Genomic DNA, 5,483 nt, shown 5'->3' with positions numbered 1-5,483 from the left:
AAATAAATAAATATAGTTAGTTGAATTTGAAGAACCCGGATAAAATAAAATAATAAATATTATTGATCCCGCTAAAAATATCATATTATTGAACCGGGGTATAGCAAAATAGAAATTTGAAAGGAAATTTGTGGGGTCGATATAATGTCATCAAACTAAAACAAAATGATACATATATTAACCATTCGGTCTAAATTAAAATAATAATCACCCCGTGCTAAAAAAAATTAAACAAAATAGTAAGTATAATTAGCTAGATTTGGTTGATATAACGCGCCTCAAGCTAACATAATTTTTTTTCTATTGACACATAAAATTTTATTCCATTGATTCGGGTTTAAAAATATTATACTAACATAAATCTGAATATAGTTTGTTGGATTTGGTTGGTTAATAGACTGATGATATTTCATATACTATTGATTTTAGCTAAAATTTACCTTTTAATTAAATATAATAATCTTTCGTAAAAACACTTAAAAATATCAATAAAAATATAAATTTCAATCAATACATTATTTTTTAAAACAGTAGTATCAATAACTTATACAACTATGTTTATATTAATAAGTATTATCAAATTATAATATTAAAATTTCAAATAAATAAGTTTCATAACTTAATATTTTTACTTTAATTTAAATTCAAAAAAATTATGTAATATTAAATATAATTTGTGCATCACACGGGTTATAGGCTTGAGAATATATATATATATATATATATATATATATATCACTACAAGAAAAAAGTCCATAGACATCGGTTTTTGGCCAATGTCTATGCTGTTTAGCAACCGATGTTAATGTTGGTGATGTCTATTCTAGACATCGGCCATAACCCGATGTCTCAACTGGCTTAGACATCGTTTCTGGCAAAAAAACTGATGTTCATGCATTATTTTTTTATAAAAAATGTTAGAAATAAATAATTTAATAAATAAATTACACCTATTACAACAGATTAAACATATAATGGGCTATGTTTTTTCCACATAACTATTAAATATTTTTATTTGGGTGATGTAAAATCAAATATTAAACATCGATTTCTTTAGTGAAAGGTGATGTCTATATTGGCATATAGACATCAGTTTTATCCCAAACAAAGTGATGTCTATGTTCAATTTAGGCTTGAACATGTCAGTCTTTGACATCAGTTGTTTATCTAAAAGTGATGTAAATTAAATTTTTTGACTTCAGTTTTTCTTTTTTAAAAGTGATGTATATATTTTCACATAGATATCTGTTTTGTCTCACAAAAACTGATTTGCATTTTATTGGTTGACATCAATTTTTATACAATAAAAGTGATGTATATTTAGTTATTACACTACTTACACAATACAAAAATCAAATTATTTTTAGACCAAAATAACAACCAAAAATGAATTCAATATTAACAAAAAATATTCCAATATTATTATTCTCACATTAGTGAGTAAAACAAATATGACTTGCATATTCCTATTCTATTAAAATCAAGTTGTTAATACATTGATCTGTAAAAATATTTTGAATTTGAATTATAGCTTCTAAATGTTGCTAGAGGCAGGACATGACCCGGCTTTCTTCTTTAATTGAACGAATCTACCTTGTGATCACCAACTGCACAAACATATGAAACATTCAGTTTATCATATAAAATGGCACAAAAAATTGTAAAGTTTGAACACTAGTTGAAGATTTAAGAGTGGAAAAGGTAGAACATACTTGCTCGGGAGGTTTTGAGTGGTCAAAGGTCGACATATACACTTCATCAGCTAAATCATATTCCCTCTGACATTCTGCTTCCTCTACACTCTGCAGAACATAAAAAGTTTAAACACAAATTTTAGACAACATTAAAATATTCTACAGTGTAAATTCATAGATACAGATAAACCTACAAAGTTCTGCAGGAAAAAAGCATTAAAATGTCAGGCACTTTCTATCAAGCACTGGTAGCTCACTTTAAAAGCACAGGCATTATCATAATGCAAAACTAATTAGTTGCTCCAGTGTTGGCGCATGTCAAAATGTTGAAAATATTTAAATTAGGGCTACACCGAGTTTCTAGTAATCACTATTATAACACTTTTAACTTTGGAGTTAAATTAATATGTAGAGTTTCATGCACGTGAATGAGTTGCATTGCAGGTTCAAAATATTGTTAGTTTGTTTGCATGAGTCTGTCCAAAAGGTAAGCTTTTGCAAGAGTAACTATGGTACCCCGACAATTCTGCCAATCTATAAGGAGACTGTTACATGCACGAATCCACACCACAGCTACAAGCTATATAGATTTTCTGTACTTGAGAGTTGCTGAGAATGTGGTCATTGGATTGGATGCTAAAACTATTGGGTACGACCGTGACATGATCATCAAGACAATAATTATTAACTGTTTCTACTACTTTATAATTAAATTATTATTATATTAACTGTTTGTCTGTGACGTGATCATGTATACACACCAAACACCAAATTTTATATATTTATTTATATTAATATATTTAATTATATTTAATTTGCTCTTATTTTTTGATAATGATGATATCGCTCATATATAAAATTTTTACCAATCAAAACTAATTTTATAATTTTTTGTAATTAGCATATGCACATGTCGGAGTATATTGATAAGTGGCATTTTATACCACTTAGAACGTCTTAAAATGGCTTAAATTGGTGTCTTGAAATCAAGTATTTTGTGTATTTGATGCGTTTTTCTAGTGTTTATGCATTTCAGGGTATTAGTTGCATTTCGGAGAAGGAATCATCAAGAATAAGCCTTGGCATGTGTTCACCATTGCGAGAGGAAAAGAACGGGCAGATTACGGCGAAGAAACGGAGCAAACCTGGAAATTTTCCAGTAGGGTCCTGCGCGCCCGCGCAGCAATGCTGAGCGGCCGCGCATCAGCCTTGCGCGCCCGCGCAGCTATGCTGAGCGGCCGCGCAGGGTCGGGGAAAAAGATATATTATTTTAGACTTCTACTTCTGTTTGGCTTCCAACTTCTATGTAATCTGAGTTTTATGGGACTATTATATAAGTAGATTTGAGACGTTTTTCACAGAGTATTAAGAAGAGATTATGTTTTAGATTGTGTTTTGCAAGAAGCGAAGGAGATAGGGAAGAAGACCGATTTAGCACACAGCAGCGAAGAGGAAGCATATATTCTTGTGATTCTTGTTTCGTTGTAACGTTGGATGCTAGTTTTCTTGCTTTGACTTATTTACTCTTGTGACGTACTCTGTTTTAATATAATTAGTTTAGTTGATATTTTCTTGTGTTTGTTTATCATGATTTCACATGAACCCATGATGGCGATAAGTTCTATTATGGGCTAATCGTGATCATGGTGTTGCAACGGATTTATTATGAAATTCTTTAGTTAATTGTTTAATACTTTAGTGTGTGATGATTGCATGATATCTAGTATTGGTTGTGCGTATTCGTTTTATGTGCATCGCGAACATATAAGATAGGGTGTTAATCTCTTGTGAAGCGACGGTGGATCTTGAGATTTAGAACTTGCCATGCTAGCATAGGTTCATGTACGTTGTGCATGATTAGTGGGTAACTCTAACTGTTTTATTTGCCCTATGTAATCAAAAGGAATAACTTGTGCTTAAATCGTTGTGTTGTCAATTTCTGTAGACATATAGGAACTCAACATAATTGATGACTATTTAACTTCTATCTTAATTGTGGATGTTTGGTAGAATGGTATTAGTACAATGAAAGTTGGCTTTTATCAGTTTCGTGTTATTCGATTAATATCATCACTGTCACATGCTAAAGGTAATAACTATGGCTATAAAAGGAAGTAATAATGAAGTTGTGATCTCATGAGTGTTTTATTATTGATAAATTGAAGTGTTAGTTAAGTGGTTAATTAAGTAGTTAATTATAGTTAATATTTAATCAACAATTTTAAGTGTTATCTTAATATTGAGAAGTAATCATACATTGGTGAGTGAGTTTAATTAGACAATAACTTAGTCTGAGTCTCTGAGGGAACGAACTAGAAAGTATTCTATATTACTTACGAACGCGTATACTTGCGTGAATATTAGTGCGTGATTTCGCCCTAACAAGTTTTTGGCGCCGCTGTCGGGGACTCGGCGTATTTGTTTAGTTTATGTACTTACCATCATTGGTCATTAAGACTCAGTGATTAGGACGTAGTAGTTAATTACTCTTTTCGGTTGTGTTTCAGGTACTTTAGCAACCGTTTATGCAAACTCGTTCTCGTGCTCGCAAGAGGACCTTAGATACAGCTGAGGAGAAAGACGAAGTTCTTGATACACCGGAGAAGTTAGATTTTGAGGATTCGGATTCAGGAACTGAGCAGAAAGAACCAGTAAACATGGGAGATCGTATTGTTCAAGCTGATCCAGCTCTTATGGATTTTTCTCGGCCAAAAATTGATGACATTCAGTCAAGCATCCTTCATCCGGCTATTCAAGCTAACACCTTTGAAATCAAGCCGGGCACTATTCAGATGGTGCAGAATTCTGTTTCTTTTGGAGGAGCGGCAACTGAAGACCCCAACATGCACATAAGGAATTTTGTCGAGATCTGCAGTACTTTTAAGTATAATGGCGTGACTGATGAGGCTATCAAGTTGAGGCTTTTCCCATTCTCACTGAGGGATAAAGCTAAAGACTGGTTACATTCTGAACCAGCTGGGTCCATCACTACGTGGCAAGATCTTGCACAAAAGTTTCTGGTGAAGTTTTATCCAATGGCAAAGACTGCTGCTATGAGGAGTGCTCATACTCAGTTTGCGCAGCAACCTACAGAATCTATGTGCGAGGCTTGGGAACGCTACAAGGAAATGTTGAGAAAATGTCCACATCATGGAATGCCGGATTGGATGGTAATCACTGGTTTTTATAATGGTTTGGGGGCCCAATCTCGGCCCATGCTCGATGCAGCAGCTGGAGGCGCCTTATGGGCTAAAAGCTATACTGAGGCGTATAATCTTATTGAGACGATGGCTGCAAATGAGCATCAAAACCCAACTCAGAGGATGACATCAGGCAAGGTAGCAGGTATTCTGGAAGTTGATGCAGCCACCGCTATTGCAGCCCAGCTCCAAGCGCTATCAATGAAGGTTGATTCTTTGGCTACGTATGGAGTTAATCAAATAGCTATGGTTTGTGAGCTTTGTGCAGGTTCTCATGCTACGGATCAGTGTTCTCTTGTCAACGAATCTGTTCAGTATGTGAATAATTATCAGCGACAACAGCAGCCTGTGCCAGCGACCTATCATCCTAACAACAGAAATCATCCAAATTTCAGTTGGGGAAATAATCAGAATGCTATTCAGCCACCATATCAGCAAGGAGTGAGTAAACAGTTTAACCCACCTGGATTCCAGCAACCACAGCAGTATGCTACAAGGCAATCATATCCTCAACAGGGAAGTGCAGCTGCACCTACTAGTGCTGATTTTGAGGAACTTAAGCTGTTGTGCAAGAGTCAGGCGGTTTCTA

At 34.0% G+C, this 5,483-nt stretch overlaps 1 pseudogene; it reads right to left on the bottom strand.

Moving 5' to 3' along the window:
• Window positions 1-4,760: 4,760 nt before the first annotated feature.
• LOC141694379 (small nucleolar RNA R71) lies at window positions 4,761-4,851 on the bottom strand (annotated as a pseudogene).
• Window positions 4,852-5,483: the final 632 nt, after the last annotated feature.

This window comes from Apium graveolens, chromosome 10 (assembly GCF_009905375.1).
Source record: "Apium graveolens cultivar Ventura chromosome 10, ASM990537v1, whole genome shotgun sequence".
NCBI lineage: Eukaryota > Viridiplantae > Streptophyta > Magnoliopsida > Apiales > Apiaceae > Apium > Apium graveolens.
The sequence above is the reverse complement of the archived record's forward strand: the minus strand, read 5'-3'. Positions and strand labels throughout refer to the sequence as shown.